A 21,604-nucleotide genomic window follows, 5' to 3' on the forward strand; every position below is an offset into this window, starting at 1 on the left:
TATCCTTACTTAAACAACAACTAATGAAGAACACAGGATTCAGTTTTCAGTTTGCAAATATTTCAGCCTAATTCTAAGCTGAGGTTGAAAACTAGTGTGTAAACTAAGAGATTTATAAAGTGGGAGGCATTTAAAGTATTCATTAATATAGGACTGATAAGAAAGATAAACAACACAATATGCTTTCATTTCTAATTCCTTAACTAACTTCTATACAACAGTATCAATGTGTTCATATTCTGAGCACATGCATGTGTCACTATCTCTGTTTTGATTTTAATATTTTTTAAATAGATAGCTATCCAGATAGTTCTTCATAATATATGTATAAAACCTGAAGAGTGATTGATTTGTTAATACAATTGTCAGGAAATAGTTGTCTTATGAGGAAGGTGTCATGTGTTCCAGGCTGGAATGCATTATTATTGCTCCTGATGCAAATGACCTAGAAAGGCTTTTCCAATTACATCAGATACTAAGTCTGGGGGGGGGGAGGATGAACTGATTTATAATTGCCCAAATAATTTATTTGCTTTCTCAACTTCTTTGTTTTTGTTTTTGTTTTTGGACCACACTAGGCGGCGCTCAGGGATTACTTCTGGCTCTATGCTCAGAAATCGCTCCTGGCAGGCTCAGGGGACCATATGGGAATTGAACGTAGGTCCGTCCTGGGTCGGCTGGATGCAAGGCAAAAGCTTTATCGCTATGCTATCTCTCTGGCCCCATCAACTTATTTTTACTGAACAACTGGTATATTCCCTTATCTTTCAGAAATATACTCTGTTGTTATTTTAGTCCATAGTAATAAATAAATATAAGGAACTATAAACATTGAAATTTAACTGGACCAGTTCAACTTTTATTTCATTATATTTTAAAAATAAAAATAAGCACAAAAGCTAGATATCACTGACAATTCTTTGCTAAACAATGGGAAAAATATATATCTGGTTGAATGATGTCTTTTAAATTGTTACATAAGAACTCTGAGAGTAGAAATTGGATAAACATTATTTTTGAATAAAGTTCTCTATTTCTAAAATTAAGTTGTTTATAACAGAATAAATAATAATAGTACCTTGAAGCCCCTGAATTATATTTATCACTGAAGATGAAGTTATTATAAACTATGTATAAATTTAAAGTAAATTCAACCTTGAATACAAATGACATAAAAAAACTAAAGAAGTAAATTGATATATTTGTATGTGTATGCCTTATTTACTTCTGCATATGTATAACTAGATACATTTCCCCCTTCCTAAAAACTTTTAGAAATTTCACTGTCTTACTGAGGAACAGCACATCTTTAGATTATGACTTACTCAACAAGTTATTTTATTATTAGAAAAAATATTCATTTTTATAATCAATTGACTTTAACTAATATAAGAATAAAATGTCTCATTTAATAAAAATTTATTGCCTCAAATAAAATTAAACAATGCCAATACCTATGCCAACAGTTCAAAAATAATGTTGGCATGGGGCCAGAGATATAGCATGGAGGTAGAGCGCAGAAGAACAGTGGTTCAAATCCCAGCATCCCATATGATCCCCTGAGCCTGCCCGGAGCTATTTCTGAGCATAGAGCCAGGAGTAACCCCTGAACGCAGCTGGATATGACCCAAAACAAACAAACAAAAATGTTGGCATGACAACTCTACTCTAAAGTATCTGAAACTTATCACAATTGAATTTTTAAATATATTCACATTCCTTCACACTTTTATCAATCGTATCTAAGAAAGAGTAGGAATGCTGCAAAGGAGATAGTATAGGGGTTAAGATACCTTACATTAATAGTGATAGGATACCTAGTAGTATCTTATTACTTAATAGTAATAGTAATCATAATAGGATACTTAATAGTATCCTCAGAACAACATGGTTCCCCAAGCAACACAGGGTGCAGTTTTAGTGAACCCAATGAACCTCTGAATGTGTCATTGTATTATCCAACCTCTGCTCTGGTTGAGTGGGTAATCCCAAACATACAAGAAAAAAACAGTCCCAAATCTTTGGGCCCTCACATTTGAACCACCAGCCTGGTGCACAGAAAACCTTTGAGATATCAATTGGCCTCCTGAGCATCACTTAAGTGGGGCTTCTTTTATTCCACAGTGAGAATACAATATAATATATTGAAATTTATTTTGTTGCTGTGTATTGTCTGAACTATGAATCATTTGTTTGACCACTAAAATCACATTTTTCAGGACTACTGGTGAGTTATTTTATCTTCAATGTAACAAATACATTTGTGTCACACTGGATTTGGTGAATGATCCAAATAGGACTTTTTAGGATTTTCAGCATGAATGACATCAACATAATAATGTGATATTTTTTTTGTTTCAGTCTCAACCCTGAATAGAAGGATAGAATTTAACTGGACATCTTGATTATGATATATGAGTATACAATTTAATTTGCTCTATGTTCTACTATGCTAAGTATGTCTAAAAATAAGTTGCTTTACTTGTTTAACCCATATCTACAAATTGCACAGTGATGTAGAAAGAAAAAAATCTATTTGAGAAAGATTTGAAATATGAAATAAAAATATTTTAAGTTAACAAAATCATACATATTTTTCTAAACTGTCAGTTCAATTGTGATTTAAAGACACCTATCTTATAGAGGCAAATATGACATTGCTCAGATCATCTTCTAAACGGAGCATGAAAGCCCACACTATCTACAGGAAACAGTCAATTTTGAGAGTAAAACCAAATAAATTGAAAGCATAATGTATTTAAATAATTTTAGGACAAGCATTAAATTTTTTTTTCTGATTAATTTTTTTCAGTGCATGCTACCTCAACAACTGATCTTTTTTTTGAGAAATACTGCTATGTATCATTATTTTATAAAACAAGCATCACACAGGAAGTAAAAAACTTTGCTCACTAAAAATGTTGTGGATCATCTCTGCACATTCATCATAGTGAATTTTCAGATAGGTAAAGGTAACCATGGAGCAGAGCTGGTTGACTGACACATCCTCAGTGTGGAACCCTAAATATTAGCTGAGGGATTTTATCAAATGTTCCACCTTTAAAGGATTTTTTTCTTCTTCCAGAAGATTTTTAAGAATACATATTATGTTCCTTTCATAAAAGCTTGGATAAGTTTCGGAAATATCTGTTGTAGCGTATGTTAGCATTTTGCTTTTTAAATTGCCCATGACAAAGTTATCATCCAGGCTCATGTGTGTGTACATTTACATGCATATTTTAATTCGTTTCCTCAAATTCTAACAATTAACTTATTTCATTATATAGCTTCGAATGTATCTCAAATCTTACAAAATACTAATATTTATTTTATTTTTAAGAATCTGATATTTCACTCCCCTCTTTATGAACCTGCCTATTTGGATGGGATAGACAGGATCACATTCACACAAAGAACCTGTTTCTTGGATTGGAAGTGGTTTTGTACATGTTAATAAATAGCAAGTAACAAGAATTAAAATTAAAGTAGGGAGATATGAAGAGGAGGTTTGCCTGGAAAGGTGTTCTGTTCTGTTATTTTATTTTAGCTGAAAGTGAAAAGGTGTCTCTGATTCATTTAGTACTCCTTAATGTTTGGGCTAACTGTTGGAGAGTTCCCTTGCTCTCTCATTTCAAATGGCACACGCAAACACACGCGCACACGCACGCACGCGCGCACACACACACACACACACAGCTCTGTTACTATTTATATACTATTATCTGTCAGGGTCTTCAAATTTTCTATTTTGCATTAAAGACAAAGAATTCCTCTCTGCTCATTGAGAGTTTCCTGACACAAGAACATAATTAACTCTTTACTGGCCTAACTAATTTCTGCATTTTAAAAAGTAGCCAGATATGACAAAAATGGAGCACTCAATCCACAGGGTGGCCATTAACTGCACTCTGTTACTGTATGTTCTCAATTCAGACCACAATTACTGTCAGGGAATTGCACTGGAAGCTCCTTCTTGTACGCAAACAGGAAGACTATTCATTAAAGAGCACTTTCAATAAAATACAATCTATATTTTTTAATGAATATTTGAGAAAGAAAATACAATCTTGGGTTTAGAAACCTGCAATGTGGTTATTATTCTTTTAATAATGTAGACTTTCTCATGTACATATACTGACAGATGTAGAAGGAAGCAGAAATGAGATGGCGGGTTTTAACTTAGAAGAAATGAAAAAGCCGAGCCACAGTAAACTAAGTCAATGTTAAATAAGGATTTCCTGGAACCATCTACAGCAGACACAGCTTTCTTTGGGTTTTATTGATGCTCCTGAGATAGTAGATTTTACTTAAATCTTTCAAACTCAGTCAAATATGAGAACATAGACCACTTTGGAGAATGAAAAACAGACCAAGAGGCCCATTTAAGATCATCATTGCTTTAGAAACTGCCACTCCACACCCAATTCTCCTTTCTTTTAATGTATTTTTAATTATAGTGACTGCAACTTTCATATTTTCAAACTTGAGTTCTGATAAGTACTTGTGGTTTCTAGGAAATGATATGATACTGCTTATTGTTAAAGAAAAATTTCTATACTTTTTTTTACCTCTAGTGAACTTTATGACTTTGGACAAAACAAACAAAAACAGGTGTATGGCTATGTGCATATGTGTGCATATATACTATAAATATATATATATATATATTTATAATGGAAATGAACTAGTAAACTTATTAGATGTAAAAGCAGGTCTGGTAACAATCTATGGTAATCCAGCTACATTGCCAATTTGCTTCAGAAAGCAAAGACACAAACAGCTATGTTGACATAGACCGAGAATGTTTCTTTGACAAAAAAAATTTCAGGAATTCTGCTACTCAAACAAACCTTCCATTGAAACTCTAAATTGTGATGCCAGAAAATTATGAAATTACAATTCTTAAATGGATAAAATGATGTATTAAAGTATAATAAGCTGCAAGGGAAAATGCAACATTTTATTAAAGAAAAAAATGATCACTTATTCACCCTCTCCTGAATAAACAACTCTTACATAAAAGCCTGAATTCATTGTGGGTTAAATAATTTAAATCAAAATATGAGAAATCCACCTCCTCAGTTCCCTCAAAGAAATTGAATGCCAGTTATTGAGATTATTATCAAGCCTTGGTGTTAATTTTTAATCATATTTTTATTAATAAGATGATGACAAACGTTGATGTAAATCAGTGAAAATGAACAGGTGTATTTTGATCTCCCTTTTATTTTCACCTTACTTACCTGTGATCGACATGGCAGATTCATAGATGATTAAATATTTGAGAGTAGGGATATAGTAAAATTTTCTAAATTATTTCACTACCTACCCATTTCTAGCAAATGGAAAGAAATAATTTAGAATTTCAGAGAGCATTTTGCTTGTGTGTGCCAGTCATGCATGGAGTGAAGTGTGTTAACCTTTAAACAATTTGGGAGTGGATGCAGTTAATAGATAGGACAGATAGTTACAAAGTCCTGATTAACTACAGAGCACATAGACATGTGGAAACTTGTCTGTGGTGAAAGGGAAGAGACAGCGTCGATTATTTACCGTTCTCAGGACCATCTCCCAGAGAACAGAACGAGGAAATTCTGAACAGCAACATTGCCCTCTTTTGGCAAAACAGTGCACAAGTGTTTACCTCATTCACAGGTGAAAGCATTTCTTCAGGACACAGAAATTTTCTATATCAAGGAAAATGACACAAACTAAAACAAAACAAAACACAGAAAGAAAAGAGTTCACCTATAAACCCATAAGGCAGGCACAATTTGAATAAAGCACGGAGAAGCTTCAGTAATGGATAACAAAGAAGCCTTTAGACTCGGTTTTTCTGTTGTCCAGTCCGAGTGATGATGGTTTCTTTAGTTCTTGTATTTATCCTTGACAGCTTCAAGCCATTTGCAATGTAATCAGAACTATGTAGGACTCAGAAAGTGAACAAATAACAGAGGAGCTCATGTTTTTCCCAGGTCGACAGCTTAAATATGCGAAGAGTCTGTAGGCTGGTTGAGTTGTTGAAGACAGAACTGTTCCACGCAGAAAAGACATCTTAACAGTTTGTGCTCTGTGATTCTAATGAAGCCTGCAATGAATTAGGACAGTGAAGGAAATGGGTCTGATTACATCAAGAAAAGGAAAAGAAACTGTCAGGAGGACACACACTGTTAAACTAATTGCTTGTATCCATGTTATAGTGCCAGTGCTACTCTTTCAATAATAATAATTTCAGACTTGTCCTATGTCTCTAAATTTCTTCTCTGTTTTTCATGTTACAGTCCTTCTTTTGCTAGATCATATTATGAGAATTTTAAATAGGGTTACTGCTGAAATTTTTGATTATTCAGTAAAAATGAAGGTTTGCTGGAGCAGTTTAGATAAATATTCGTTTATATTTTTCTTTCTTGACTAAGAAATGAACCACCATTTCTGATAGTCCTAAATATATATCACCTTTACGAACTTTTAGTCTAAAGATATTTGAAGAAAGATATCTATTTTGTGAATGCATATAATTCTTTTAGAAACTAGGGCAAAGAAAGTTCATTTCTTTTTTTTTTTAACTGCTTGAAATAAAATCTACTACACAAAAGGAAGGTGAGCACCACGCTCTATTCTTTTTTTTCATTTAACTAGTTCTCACTAAATAAAAATATCAGCAAGGAGCAAGGAGTTTCTGTAAGAAAAATTCTTGCTGTGAAGTAAATATAGTCCTGAAATAAGAGAGTTTAAATTTTTATATGTAAACTGATTTTTATTCCTGTTTTATAATCTGTATACATATAAACAGTATAAATTGGATTATTACATTTTACATATTAGCCTTATTGTCAAGAAGAAATTGATGAAAATTATGTTTTAATTTTTTTCGTATGATTTATTTGACAAAATGCTTGTCTTTCCTACTACACATAAAAATTCTGAGAAATTACTGTGAGTCATTTTTTATTCCCAGTTTTAAGCTAGTTAATTTAATTACTGCCAACATTTTATAATTGACATTAATATAAATTGTTATTTTATCTTTACAAAACTAAGTAAGGTCAGTAAGGATCTAATAATTCCTCTATTTGGTAGGCATTTGAAGGATCAGAGCACTAATGTTATCTAACTGTTTGTCAATCCAGTTCCTACTTTAAATTTTGCATCCTTTGAAGTTTCCTTATTTATGAGATTCTAGAACCTATTCTCCATGTGCCTTAAAAGTAAAGGGTGTGGACATTCAGAGTCTTCAAAAATTAAGAAAAACTATAAACTACAAAAATAAATTTATATAACAATATGCAACTTGAACTTTTCATTCATATAATGCAGATTCAAAGCTCTAAGATTTCATGAAATGCTTTTCATAGGTGTCACGTTCTATGAGGCAAAACCAAAGTTTTTTATTTTACTTTCTCAATTCCTTCTACAATATCAGTATGCTTCTAAGTGAGTTATCCATTAATGTCTTCCTTCTGCTACCACCAAATTGACATTTATCTTTCCCACGCTTAGTGACACCTCACTACATTGTAGCTATCAGCTGCTGTGGGATTCATACCTGAAGCAAAGGAAACTAGTCATCTGGTGACAGACAGCCTTTGAGGGGCACAGAGGTGGCAAAAGCAATTGTGTAGGTCTGCCACCAAACACAAACAGCACTGCCAGGTAAGCCTTACTAGACAGCATTATTCTGTTAGAACTCGTTTTCACTGAATTCCTCTTTGAACCTCAGGAATTTGCTTACCTGTGGAAGAATATGTCCTTGTGCAAATTTCTCTTGGCCAAAATATGCACGTTCTTATTATGGTAAGAAGTAGTCAGTTCCCTATAGTCATCCATGCCTTTCTGCATGAATGTGTTCATTGACCTTTGAGGCCAGCCACATAATTTTGTGCGTGTGAGCGAGCGCATGTGTGTGTGTGGGTGGGGGGGGAGCCATTTTTATCAAGATAAAGCAAGAAAAATAATCTGTAAAATGCAGATTTATATATATAGAGAGAGAAAGACAAAATTTTCCTATTGTATGAGTGCTGATAGAGATGCATCCTATAGATTTAAAATAATAATTCATGGCTGTTTTCATATAGAAAAATATAATTCAAGTAAGATTCAAGTGACATTTTTCAGCATGATGCTCAAGTTATAAATAATAATGCTTCGCAGATATTTTTCTGGTTTAAATAAAATAAAAATAATTCAAACAGGGATTACTACTATAACAGAACTGGTAGAGTGTTTATAATAGAGGGAAAAATAAAAATAAAAACCTTTTATGATTTTTTTCTTGTTTTGTGCAACTGAAGCCTGACTGAAAAAAAAAAGGAATATCAAGATATCACTAACAGTTACTACTATAGGTTTCTTTCAAAGAATCACACAATATCTTATCCATATTCTATACAAATGTTTCTAATTGCTAAAATTTTAATAATTTCCTGATTTTTGAGATGTCCTCAGGCATTTAATAAATAGTCAAATTTCTTATAGGTGTGCTTTTATTCTGCACTTCTCTTTCTTAAATGTGACCTTTTTACATTCTTTGTGTGCAATTTCCCTTATTTTTACTATTAATTTGGAGCTCTGATTTGTATGACTAATTAAATGTTAACTTATGCCAGGTAATGAGCAAACTCCCCAAAATAACATGTTGCTTGTTAAAAATGTAAGCTGAAATTATTTGATTTATTTATATACAGAGCTGCAGAGTTTTTTGAGGCTTTAAGAAACTGGAACTACAGTGGTTTCTAAGAATGTATATAGGCGATCCCCTCGGTCATATTGGATTATATGCGGAGAGTTCATTTACAAGTCACTTCTGTGGAATTCAGAATACACTTTTCTCCAGAGACATTATAGCATGATAATTAGGAACCACATCGACTTCTAATGGTGCTCACCCCAATGTAACATTTTTTAACAGTTTTCTAAGAAAACATATACAAATTACAGGTATTTTCATACTAGCAATCAACTAACACAAAAAATAATAACACTGAAAAGGATAATTTTTGAAATACTGGTGCTTAAAGAAAGCAGGTTTAATTAGAGGAGGATGAGGATGTAGGTGAGACTATTGTAGAAATTCTGAAGGGGACTCCTGGGCCCACTCAAGGCCTCTAGCGGAATCTGGTGTCTAGTGCTGGCTTGTGATTGTGCTTAATTTCACTTCACAAATGAAGACTCTCCTTTTCGCCTTATTACAAGAGAATCATGAATGCTTATGAGCCATAATTGAGGCCATTGTTTCTATATTCAAATGAAATTTGAATATATAAGATGGTGTGAGCAAAAGAATTATTCTCAGATAGAAAAAATATATGAGTGCAATATTAATGGCAGTGACCACAACTACCAATGTTCACTAAGGGAAATGAAAGAGGGATGCATGCTTACTGAGAAAGAAAGAAAGAAAATTAGGTAACATTTTTAGTGTGTGATTAGGATCCCTTCCACAGACAGTGGGTCTTCTCTAGAAAAAGCTAGTGAAAGGGAAAGTTGAGATAACAGGCTGCTTATGGACTGAGTGAAGGTTACTTTCTTTGACCATATTTATAAGTTTAAGCATATCTTTTTTTTTTGCAGCTAGGAGAATTACAAAAGGAAATTAATAAAATCAAATTTCTGTTTTTGACAAGCTGTATTTTAAAATAAATGAATATGCAGATATAAATATAATGTATCTTATATATGTGCATATATAATCTCCCTATAGTACAGATGTAGATGCTTTATTGTTACTGACCTCTGATGGCACTATTGAAATAAAAAGCAATAAATTAAGCATGGCTTTATTGTTAGAAGATTTGTCATGTTTCTATTTAAATTACTCTGTATAAAGAAAATTGTTACACTAGGAATTTGAAGAATGAGCTCTAATTGCATATTCTTTAAGAATTTCCTTTTTTATAATTTTTGAAAAAAATAATAAATTGTAAGATGACAAAAGCCAGATAACTTTTACAGAAGTTTGCATATGATATGTGTGTGAATGTGCTCACTTCGGCAGCATATATACTAAAATTGGAGTGATACAGAGAAGATTAGCATGGCCCCTGCTCAAGGATGATATGTGTGTGAAAATGTGTGTATATGTAAGAACTAAGTTGGTTCCTAGAATAATAGCTGAGTAGAATTTTTAACTTTATACAAAAAGGACGTAACATCCTTAAATACGTCTAACTTATTATATTTGAAATATTGAAAATAATTTCTTATTTAAACTTAAATATGCTTGATTATTACCATTCTCTGATAAATTATTTTTTTATTCTTTTGTGAAGAGTTATCACTCCAGTTGATTCAGAAAAGCCAGTATCTTTAGCATGAAAGAAAAAAACCTCAAATTTTAACACTATTATTGCCACTACTGGGAAAAGAAGTCCCAATTTATTATATATGACATATATTCAGTTTTACCTTTCCATAGATCAGAAACAATTTTTCTGTTACAGATATAGTAGATCAATAGAATCAAAAATAAAGACTATTATTAAATAGCTGTCAGGGTTGCCTTTAATGTTTGACTCCTTTCATCATTTGATTTAAGTTATACTAATAAACTTTCAGCTTAGAGTAACCCAGAAAACAAACATGTTTCCTCCGGGTCCTTCCTGAGACCTTCATCCTGCATGAATAATACACAGAATCAGGCAAATATTATCATCGCTTAATGAAGAAGAGATTTTGAGAGGTGAGTCAAAAATGAGATTTTCAAAAATGCCTGCTAGGCAGAAAATAGATGAACATGGATACATAAACAGGAAAGCTACAGTTTTCGAACAAACTATAAGAAACTGCAGAGAGGGGCCGGGCGGTGGCGCTGGAGGTAAGGTGCCTGCCTTGCCTGCGCTAGCCTAGGACGGACCGCGGTTCGATCCCCCGGCGTCCCATATGGTCCCCTAAGAAGCCAGGAGCAACTTCTGAGCGCAGAGCCAGGAGTAACCCCTGAGCGTCACAGGGTGTGGCCCAAAAACCAAAAAAAAAAAAAAAAAGAAACTGCAGAGAGGGACCTGAGAGATAATAATATAGTAAAGGCAAGGTAGTAAGGGCTGGATCTTCCAACAGTAGGCTTTGTCTCATCCTCATTATAGTATGGTTCCTGAGCACTCCAGAGTGTCTCCTGGAGTAGCCTTATAGTACCACTGGGTGTGTTCCAAAAATTAAAAACATAAGCAAAAAATGTATGAAATTGTGTGGAAGTCTAAAGCAAGATTCATTTTAACAAAGCTCTGTTACCAAAATTTGCACAGAAATTAGAGTAGCCAGACAAGCAAATCTGAATATCTAGCATGAAAATAGAAAAATAAATAAAATTCTTTAAAATAAAAAAATGTTCCTATAATTTTAGGGTTAATTATTATTTATCTTGAAAATTTTATTAGAATGGTCTTTCCTAAGGATGAAAACTAAGTCTTGGAATACTGAAGCTCTTCTCATTCTTGAGTTCAAGAGTTTCCAAAAAGAGTCCAGTTCTTATCAGAGATGCCTCGTTTTCCTACTCCACAGATATCTCCCAATTGAAAATTTTACTAGGTGTGATATTCACAGTACAATATTTATTTGAACATACAGTATCTACAATTATTTTAATCTAAATGTGCAAAGTTTCACTGGGCACCAGCACACAAGTAATGTCAAAGAGAGAAATAGAGGTAAACAAACAGAAAATTGATTATAGGAGAGGGACTTTATAAGAACTAGCAGAAAGAAACTCTAACCAATACATCTACATACCCTGGCTGCCAGTATCCATCTATTTTTTTCTGATCCCAGAGAAACATTCCAGAATCTAAACCATGTAGCATTCTTGCATTAGAATTTCATATTATGTCATGTCTCTCACATCATCTTTCTTTTAATAGCAAGAGCTTTTCCATGAATAAAAAAATCAATTATTTACATTATAACAGCTTATAGATTATTATTTAAACTCACATTTAACTAGTATATAACATTTTCAAAAAGATTTGAAAAGGCAAAAGTATTTATGAAACACTAAAAACTCCTAGGTAGGGCCAGAGCGATAGCACAGCAGTAGGGCGTTTGCCTTGCACATGGCTGATCCAGGACAGACCTTGCTTCAATCCCTGGCATCCCATATGGATCCTCAAGCCAAGAGCAATTTCTGAGTGCATAATCAGGAGTAACCCCTGAGAATTACAGGATGTTGCCCAAAAAGCAAACAAAAAGACAAAACAAAACAAAGATAAAGAATAATAGCAAGTTTATTAATAAGCTACTACATAAAATTTAAAATATTTCTCTCACTCCCACAGTTTCAAAGCTGGCTACAGGCAAGACGAGCATCTTAATTCCTGTGCTATCTCTCCATACTAAATAAGTTTAATTAAAAACTAAACTTATTTTGTTAAAAACACTTATCATTGCCCAGAAGAATAATTTTTTATTCCATTGATAGCTAAAATTTTAGGAAATAAATAAAAGATCCTAATTATTTCAGAAAAATAGAAGAAACATTAATTATCCTAGTGGATTTATATAATGATGTTGTGTTTAATCATCTAAATAAAAATTCCAAAAAATTAAAATTTACATCTAAATATTTTCAATAGTCAATTAAAATGTCCTTCATATAAAGTCAATATAAAGAAAATTTCATGAAAATTTTTTTTACTTACCTGCATTTTTTTCAAAGGATGTCAATTCAAGATATTAAGAAACAAGAAAATCTAGCAACAAGAAGTGAAGGGATTAACCAGAAGTATGTGATATAACTCAATTAGGCAGGGAAGTTAAGTTTACGAATAATAACTGCAAGCCAGGGAGATAAGTCAAAGGTCTGGAGCATATTTCTTTCATGCATCATGTCCTAATTTGGTTCCCTAGCACTTCATGGAATTCTGAGCATCACTGGATACAGCCATAGTGAACCATAGCACCTCTGGAATCAAGCAGTATTGCTTCTTTGAGTCAGAAATGGAAAATTATTAGGTGGCCTCTGAGAATTCTCTTTAAGCATTACTTGGCAGGTCCTTCAAATAACAACTATACCTAATATCTCTAGCAACCAATATACCTAATATCTCTAGTAACCACTCATTTCTCTGTCCAAAGTTTCATTCATGTCTTTTGGTCAAGAGGAAAAACAGGGGCCAGAGAGGTAGCATGGAGGTAAGGTGTTTGCCTTGCATGCAGAAGGACGGTGGTTCGAATCCAGGCATCCCATATGGTCCCCCAAGCCTGCAGGGAGCGATTTCTGAGTGTAGAGCCAGGAAGAACCCCTGAGCACTGCCGGTGTGACCCAAAAAACAAAACCACAAGCAAACAAACAAAACAAAAAAAAAAAGAGGAAAAACAATATATTGTGCAACTATTGGATGCTTCTTTTTGATCACATTTATGGGCATATTTTAATTCTGTTCATATGTTATAATCACCGGAGGCATTTAAAGTCATTATATGACATGGACTTAATAGTAAACTAGGAAAATTATAGACTGAGTATTTTAGCTTCTTATTCCTATGAGTGTGAATTTGTCTTCATTCCTATAATCAAAGTTCCAGTGTCATTTTCACCTCTCTTATTGTCCCCTCACTTCCCTTGCCCTCCAGTAAGCAGAAAATTTTATGGGTATAGTAGAATTAAAAAAAGAATATATATACATATATAGTCATCTGTACATAGACATTTATATTGATTCTCTTTTGGATATTATTCAGATTGCTAATATTGCTATGAACACAAGGGTATAAATACCCTTCAAGTTATCACTTTAAATATCCTCTGGACATTGGATAGATGTCAAGAACTGGAATCACTGGAGCATATGAAGTTTTTATTTTATTTTATTTTTTTAAATAATAGCAATTTTGGGCCCGGAGAGATAGCACAGCGGCGTTTGCCTTGCAAGCAGCCGATCCAGGACCAAAGGTGGTTGGTTCGAATCCCGGTGTCCCATATGGTTCCCCCGTGCCTGCCAGGAGCCATTTCTGAGCAGACAGCCAGGAGTAACCCCTGAGCAACGCTGGGTGTGGCCCAAACACCAAAATAATAATAATAATAATAATAATAATAATAATAATAATAATAATAATTTTTATTTTGACCAAAATGGGTTACAAATCTTTCAGAGTAATATTTTAAGTACATATTGACAACGAATCAGGGGAATTCCCAACACCAGAGTTGTTCTCCTTACACCCCCGTTTCTAGCATGCTTCCCCTATCACCCTCCTTTACCCCTCAGGCTGCTAGGATAAGTGGTCCCCTCCATGTCTCTCGTTGTAGATTGGGTATCGATTCTGCCGTCACTGGCTTAGGGTTTGGTGCCCAAATCCGATCGTTTTTATTACCACTTAGTGATCATACAAATGTTTAGTCTAGGCACCCTCCACTGTTTCCCCCTCAATTTGGGAGGCGGAACAGGATGGTTTCAATTATGTGGTTCTGTTTGACGGAGAGAAGAAAGAAAAAGAAGAAAAATAGATAAAAATAGGTAAAATGGGGAAACTTTTAGAGCTAAGTTAGGTTTCAAGTAATAGTGCCTATGCAGGAGGGAAGAAAAAAGAAAGGCATAAAGCACAAAACAATCTTTTTTAATTTATTTATCTAGTTTTTGCCGATTTCTTTGTTTTGGTGTGTTTATTGAAGTTGTTGTCTCCATTCATATTTTTTTTTCTTTTCTTTTCTTTTCTTCCTTTATGTGCTCTGCCATGTTTTTTATCTCAAGACCATGGCTTTTATGTGGTGCTTATCTTTATCGTTGGCATGCTCACTCGATATTTTATTTGACACTTTATCTTGTACTGTTGTGGTATTCCACCTTCTTTTTCCCCTTAGTCTCTCAAACCCAGGATGAGAGCCTCCAGAAGGACTCCGCCCATTTTCAGCGTATTTGATTTTTTCCCCAGTTTATTACTTTTCTCTTCTTCAAACAAAACCACATAACTTGAACTATCTAGTCCCGCCTCCCAATTAGAGCGGGAAATAAGGGAGATACCAAGACCAAACAGGCGTAAGACCACTAAGTAGTAAGCTAGACACAGAGGGGACCACTTATTCTAGCAGCCCCGGGGTGAGGAAGGAGGATATGGGAGGTAGGACGGGAACGAAGGTGGAGGGGAGGGAAGACAATTCGGTGATGAGAATTCTCCTGATTTTATGTTAATATGTACCTAAAATATTATTGTCAATGATATGTAAGCCACTATGATTAAAATAAAAATTATATTAATAATAGATAAAATGGGGTAAAAATCATACAAGCAAAAATATGGGCGGAGTCCTTCTAGAGGCTATAAATATTAATTTGAGAGAAAAATGGGAAAACAGAGGAGAAATACAACTACAATACAGAGGGAAAAAATCAAAAAAGAAAAAAAGAAAAAAATCCAAAAGCACCTCAGCAATAAAGATAACCACCACACAATACCCATGGTCCTGGTCTAAAAACAACACAAAGCACACAAACTGAAAACAACAACAGCAGCAGCAGCAGCAGCAGCATTAGCAACCCCCCCCCCCCCGCCCCAAATTATTTTGTGTTGCCTTTTTTTTTCTCTTTCTGCATAGGCACAGTAAATATTGGAGAAATTAGATAGGAAATTCCCTTGGTCTAAAAGTTACAGGGTTTCTCCGCCCTTGAAGTGTACTGTCATGGGAATAACTACAGACTCCATCCTTGCTCATTTACTCTCCCCTAGGTCCTTTTGTGGTGTATGGAAATCTTCTGTTCGTCATGGTTGATAAAATCAGACCTCTGTATCTAGAGATCTTGGTATCTGGACAGGTCAGAGTTTAGAGCGGATGACGAAGTCTTTAGTTTGTAGAAATTATGTCCCATTACTGTTGTTTTAATCAGTATGAAGTTCTTATTTTAACTTTTAAGAGGAATCTTTATACTATATCTCATGATAGCTGCAGTAATTTGCATTCGTATCTCAGTATATCAGAATTTCTTTGTATCCACATTCTCACTAACAATTATTGTTTCTAATATTTTATGTGGACCATTTCCATTGATTTGAAGTTATATCTTATTCTGTTTTCATTGGAATTTCTCTAATAATAGGTGATATTGAACATATTTTCCTCTTTAGGGAACATCTCTATGCCTCCTTTGGAGAAGTATCTATTCACATTGTTCATGCATATTTTGACTGGGATATTTTTTGTGGTGCTATTGTTGTATAATTTCTATTTATGATATATATTAGTTTATTGTCAGAAGTATTATTTGTAAATCATCTCTCCATTACTAAGTCACTGCTTTGTTTTGTAATAGTTTTCTTTCACACACTTAATTTTCCATATGTAATGGTTGTATTTATTGTTCAATAACTCTTTTTAACATATGTTAGGCACTGGTTTAGATGCCAGAAAGAGAATAAAATTATCCTACCTTGTGGATCTTGAAAGTCTCATAAAAATAAATATTAATTTATATTCTAAATTATATTTATATTATAAATTAGAAAGTATAATTACTATACACTATATAATGTTATTTATGTGTTATACATATAATTTATATATTACAGTAAAATGTAGAATTACTATGTCATATGGAAAAAACACAAAAAATAAAGATGAGGAGTGTTAAATAATTATTTTAATGTGGCATGAAGGAAGACATCAACTGATAAATGACATTTGAGTAAAGACCTAAAATTGACCACAGAAATTGATGATTCATGTTGGTATCTAAGAGGAGATGCTTAAAATCAGTATAAAGATCTGTCTAATGTGTATAAAGAAGAATAAGTAGACTAGAAGAGTGAACAAGGTGTTGAATAGCAGAAGAGCTCAGTGATGTAATAAAAAAAAGATTGTTTTTTTAGATTCCCAAACGTTAAGGTTTTTATTTTGCTTTTTGAAAGGTGCTTAGGAGTTGCTCTGATATAAGGGGTCATTCCCCACAGTGCATTGGAAAATCATGTGGTGGTCCTTGTGAATTCAAAGAATGCACACAGCTTATTGCAATTTCTCTTCTAAGCTCCAAAGCATTCATATTTTTGAATCTTATTCTGAGAGAAATGGAAGGACAAATTCACAGAAATTAGTTTTAGTAGAGATTTTAGGAAAATATTTAATGTTTTAGAAAGGGAATCAAAGCAAATACCATATGCTATATTAAATAGGGAAGCTTTCAGGTCATTTCAGTAGAATTGACTGACCTTTCAATATTTTCTCCTAAAACTGGACTCAGTACTGAAGCATTAAATTCAGAAAATGTTTTGAAAGAAAAATATAACATGATGGGATGGCTCTGTCACTGACTTATGACTCAGCAGGATATTTAATCAGTCCTTGAGGCTTCTTGTACCAAGGCATCATGTTTATTTTTGTGTTCATGGAATTATCTGTTTAAGGTGCCTTTGCATTAAAAATTAATGTTAAAATATTGTCATTGCAGAGGTAAGTTATCGTACAGTGGTTAGAGTACGTGCTTTGTAGGTATCCAACCCAGGTTCAATTATAGAGATCAGGTATGGTTCCCTGATTTCTGAACATAGAGCCCGAAGTAAGGCCTGAGTATTTCAAATGCAATTTCACTTACCCAATAAAGTAATATAAAATGTTGTTTCTCTTTTTTTACTACCTAGCTATGCAAACAAATATTGCTGAATGTTCTTACAAAGTGTTCTTGCCTTATTTATTTTTATCTGAATAAATATAATAGTAAAATTGCAGAGTTTTTAGTTCATTATTAGAGTAGGAAGTCATACAATTCTTACTGTTTTAATTATATTAACAATATTTAGAATAAAGACATGCCTAAAGTGTGTACATGAATGCATGTACATGATGTGATATTCACAGAATTTAGTACCTTTATGGTTTCTTAGCTGTTTTGGTACAATCAGTGAATAGTTAGTGACTTTACAGAATTTAAAATGCTATGAAATAGCATATATGCTATGAAATAGATATAGTATAGTACGTAGGACAAATAGCTTCAATTTCTGGCACTACAATGTCCCCTCAATATTGAAATTCTGGGCCCCCAAGAACCACCAGATGTGATCCAGAAGTCTCTCAGAACCACAAGTGTGGTAGGAAATTCCTGGCACCACAGGGACTGCACATCCTGGCATTGAACTATTAGTGAGATCTCCTGGCTTTTTGAGCACTGCTTGGAAGGCAAAACAAAATTAAGTGATAACAACAAAATGTGATTGGCATTTCAAGATACTTTAGGAATTTATAGAGAAGATATTTCATTCTACATTGGTAAAATATTATTACTCAGGTCTATTTGAAATTTTTAATGCACAAAAACACAGGCATGTCATTTTCTGCTAGAGTCACCTCTGATGCCATGCCAATGAAGTTATTCTGCCCTAGTAAACAAATTATAATAACTAGATAAATGAATTTGTTATTTGTTCTGAATATATTATCATGAAGTCTCAGAGTTCTAACCTGGGGTGTAGCTACTATTAGATTTTTAGCTATTTAAATCACTAGTTTTACCAGATTTGCTACTAACAATTGGAACAAAAACTGTATTGTGCACAGATGTTATATATGGTTCCTTTTTAAGCATTGCTTTTATCTCAGGAAAAGACGAAATCTTTCCTTTTTTGTTACAAAGTAGTTGAGCTTTTGTTTCGGCAAATTAATAATATAGAAACATTAATTGTTATTTCCTAGAGTTACAATGCATCCAGTTTTTTTAACTAGAAATGTCCTTATGTGCCAAAAACTAGTTTAAGAATTCTCTGAAAGTTAGTGGGAGGAAGTTATATGTAAGAGGTTTCTTGAGGTCAGGAGATATTTAGCCCAGAGAGACATGGTAGAAGTGAGTTTCAGGCAAGAAGAGCTGATTCTACTAGTAGAAAGCAACCTATTAAAAATAAATATGTTCACATTCAGTATGACTTGAGTAAAAAGTATGATAATCCAATATGCATTAAAAAACTTAGAACTGCATGTCCATTTGTACTTTATCTATCTATCTATCTATCTATCTATCTATCTATCTATCTATCTATCTATCTATCTATCTATCTATCTATCTATCTATCATCTATCTATCTATCATCTATCCATCCATCCATCCATCCATCTATCTATCTATCTATCTATCTATCTATCTATCTATCTATCTATCTATCTATCTATCTATCTATCTATCTATCTATCTATCATGTTTCCCCTGGAGAGATGAAACTCATCTGACTTTTAATTATGCAAAGTTTATAATTTTCAAGATTAGTAAGCTCATTATCATCATCTTCTTGGTGAAGAAAATAAAGTCCAAATTTTAATTTTGGACAGAATTTCAAGTCCTAGAATCCTTATTTTCATGGAATATCATTGTAAACAAAAAAGTAAATTTAATTATATGAGTCTTGAAATAAATTGTGAAGACATTTGAAGAAAGTAAATATACATATCAAAATGTTAAAAATATGACTCTAAAGACAGTGTCTAGGTACATATTTTATAAAATATTTTCTTAACTTTATAGAAAACAAAATCTATTTGCAAAATATATTTCCTAGTATTCAATAATACATTGTAATACTTGACTTAATTCTCTTCATAGATTGCCTCTTCTGAAATCAAATTAATCTAACCTTCCTGCAATTGAAATCATACACCAGGTCACCTCAAACTTACCTTTATTCAAGGTAAACATCATCTTAATATTTTCACCAGAATGCACATTCCAGAGTTGGTATCAGTTTTGTTTCTCTCCTTGTATCCCTTGCTTGCCAGTAATATGTACATGAACACTGGTCATTTGGATCTAGGGATAATATCTAAGTTTAAATTTCAAGGGTTTGCATTTCTTAATAATAGTGTGTTTCAGACATATGGCTTTCGTTCTTTTACATAGTGTTGTTGCTGGATGGAATGTATGTCCTAGAAACTCCAATCTGGGCTTTAAATTAAGTTGTTCTTTTAAGGCAGCAAACAACTCAGGAATAATAATTGCCTCTGAAAATTCACAGGGTTTCTTGGTTGTTTTGCACTATTTGTGAACGTCTCATACCATATTCACTAATCTATTCTTAGTCACATACTTCAATCTCTCTATATGAAATGAGAGTAAAGCTACCACCACAAAGTTGTTCTAAGTATTAAAAGTTTAATTATTGCACAAGGTGTATGAAGTATATTTAAAAGTTACTAAAATAGATATTATGAATATAATAATTTTATATGGAGACTAAGCAAGGAGTTATAAAGTCTTAAGAAAATATCATTTTTAAGATATGTATTTTTGTTTGTTTGCTTGCTTTTTGGAGCCACACCTGGCAGTGCTCAGGAGTTACTCCTGGCTCTGCACTCAGAAATTGTTCCTTGCAGGCTTAGGGGACCATATGGAGTGCCTGGGATTGAACCTGGGTTGGTGATGTGCAAGGCAAACTCCCTATTTACTGTGCTATTGCTTCAGCCTCAGGATATATTTCTCAATAAATAATTAAATGGAAAGAATAAAGTAAAAATTTGCATCATAAAATAAAACTTAAAATGCTCTCCATTACATGTAAGCAGTTTCTTGGTATATCATAGATAGAAGTACAATGGGAAAGTTGTTACTATTTCTATATGTTGTTGGTATAACCAGTCTACACCCTATTCAGTATAACTCTGTTGGTGTTTATCAATCATTGTATGGAAGCACCTTTGGATTGAAGCATCCTTTGCATTAGTATCTTACCCTATTTCTTCTCCACCCCAGGGTGTGGTTTTGAGTGTGGAAGTTTTTGAACCTGTTTTATCCCTTTAATCATGCGTGGATTATTTCCTGTGTCAGCGTTTGCTTCCAGACTCATCATGTTCATCCAACCCTGGGAATTGGGCATGAAGCTTCCACTTCAATATATCAGAAAAAATATTTTTGCTTCTGGGATTTTTCTACTTGTTATACTATGTACAAAGCTCAAATAAGTCTTATAACTTGAATTTCACTTTAATTTATTAAAATATAGTATAATTATAATATTAATATTAGAACAGTTAAATTTATATTGTATAGATTAGATTTATTCAATAGATAGTGAATATTAAATAATCTATAATTTTATATTAGTTTTGTGATTAATACTATTATTATTTTTAACTTGAAGTTATATTTCTTTAATTTTGTTTTATATAAATTAAAATCATAAAGCAGATTATTATGTTGTTTGTAGGCATTTAAAATTATTTTCAGCAGCAGTACTTTTGAGTCTTAAAGCAAATATAAACTGATTATTATTGTAATAGATTTTTAAAAATGTAAAACCTAATATTTATTAAAATATAAATTATAACATGATAAAATGTATGCATAGTATTTTTGATATAAGACTATTTTAATAATATTTAATCCTATTATACTATATAATATAAAGTAATAGCAACATAATATCATCTAAATTGTCATCCTAACCCCAAGAAGGGTTGCTGTGCTCTCTATTATGAACTAGAAAGAAATTTGAAATCTAAATTGAATTCCAGGCATTGCTTTCTTAGAAAAAGTAAAAGTTATTTTGAGTGTTAACAAACATGCTATGTCAAGATGTTGAGAAATAACTCTAAGTTTAAGAGGATAGCTTTTCGAAATGATAAATATTATGTAGGCTCAAATAAAATGTAAGAATTATCAAAAAGTCTTCCAGATAAGTCAATAAAATTTATAAGTCATAAAATAGATTC

The 21,604-nt window shown here is 32.9% G+C and overlaps 1 non-coding gene across 1 annotated transcript; it reads left to right on the top strand.

Moving 5' to 3' along the window:
* The first annotated feature begins 9,978 nt into the window (after window positions 1-9,978).
* On the top strand, window positions 9,979-10,081 carry LOC126009764 (U6 spliceosomal RNA). The gene has a single exon (XR_007495975.1). It is a non-coding gene; the product is annotated as a U6 spliceosomal RNA (small nuclear RNA).
* Window positions 10,082-21,604: the final 11,523 nt, after the last annotated feature.

Source organism: Suncus etruscus, chromosome 5 (genome assembly GCF_024139225.1).
Source record: "Suncus etruscus isolate mSunEtr1 chromosome 5, mSunEtr1.pri.cur, whole genome shotgun sequence".
Taxonomy (NCBI): domain Eukaryota; kingdom Metazoa; phylum Chordata; class Mammalia; order Eulipotyphla; family Soricidae; genus Suncus; species Suncus etruscus.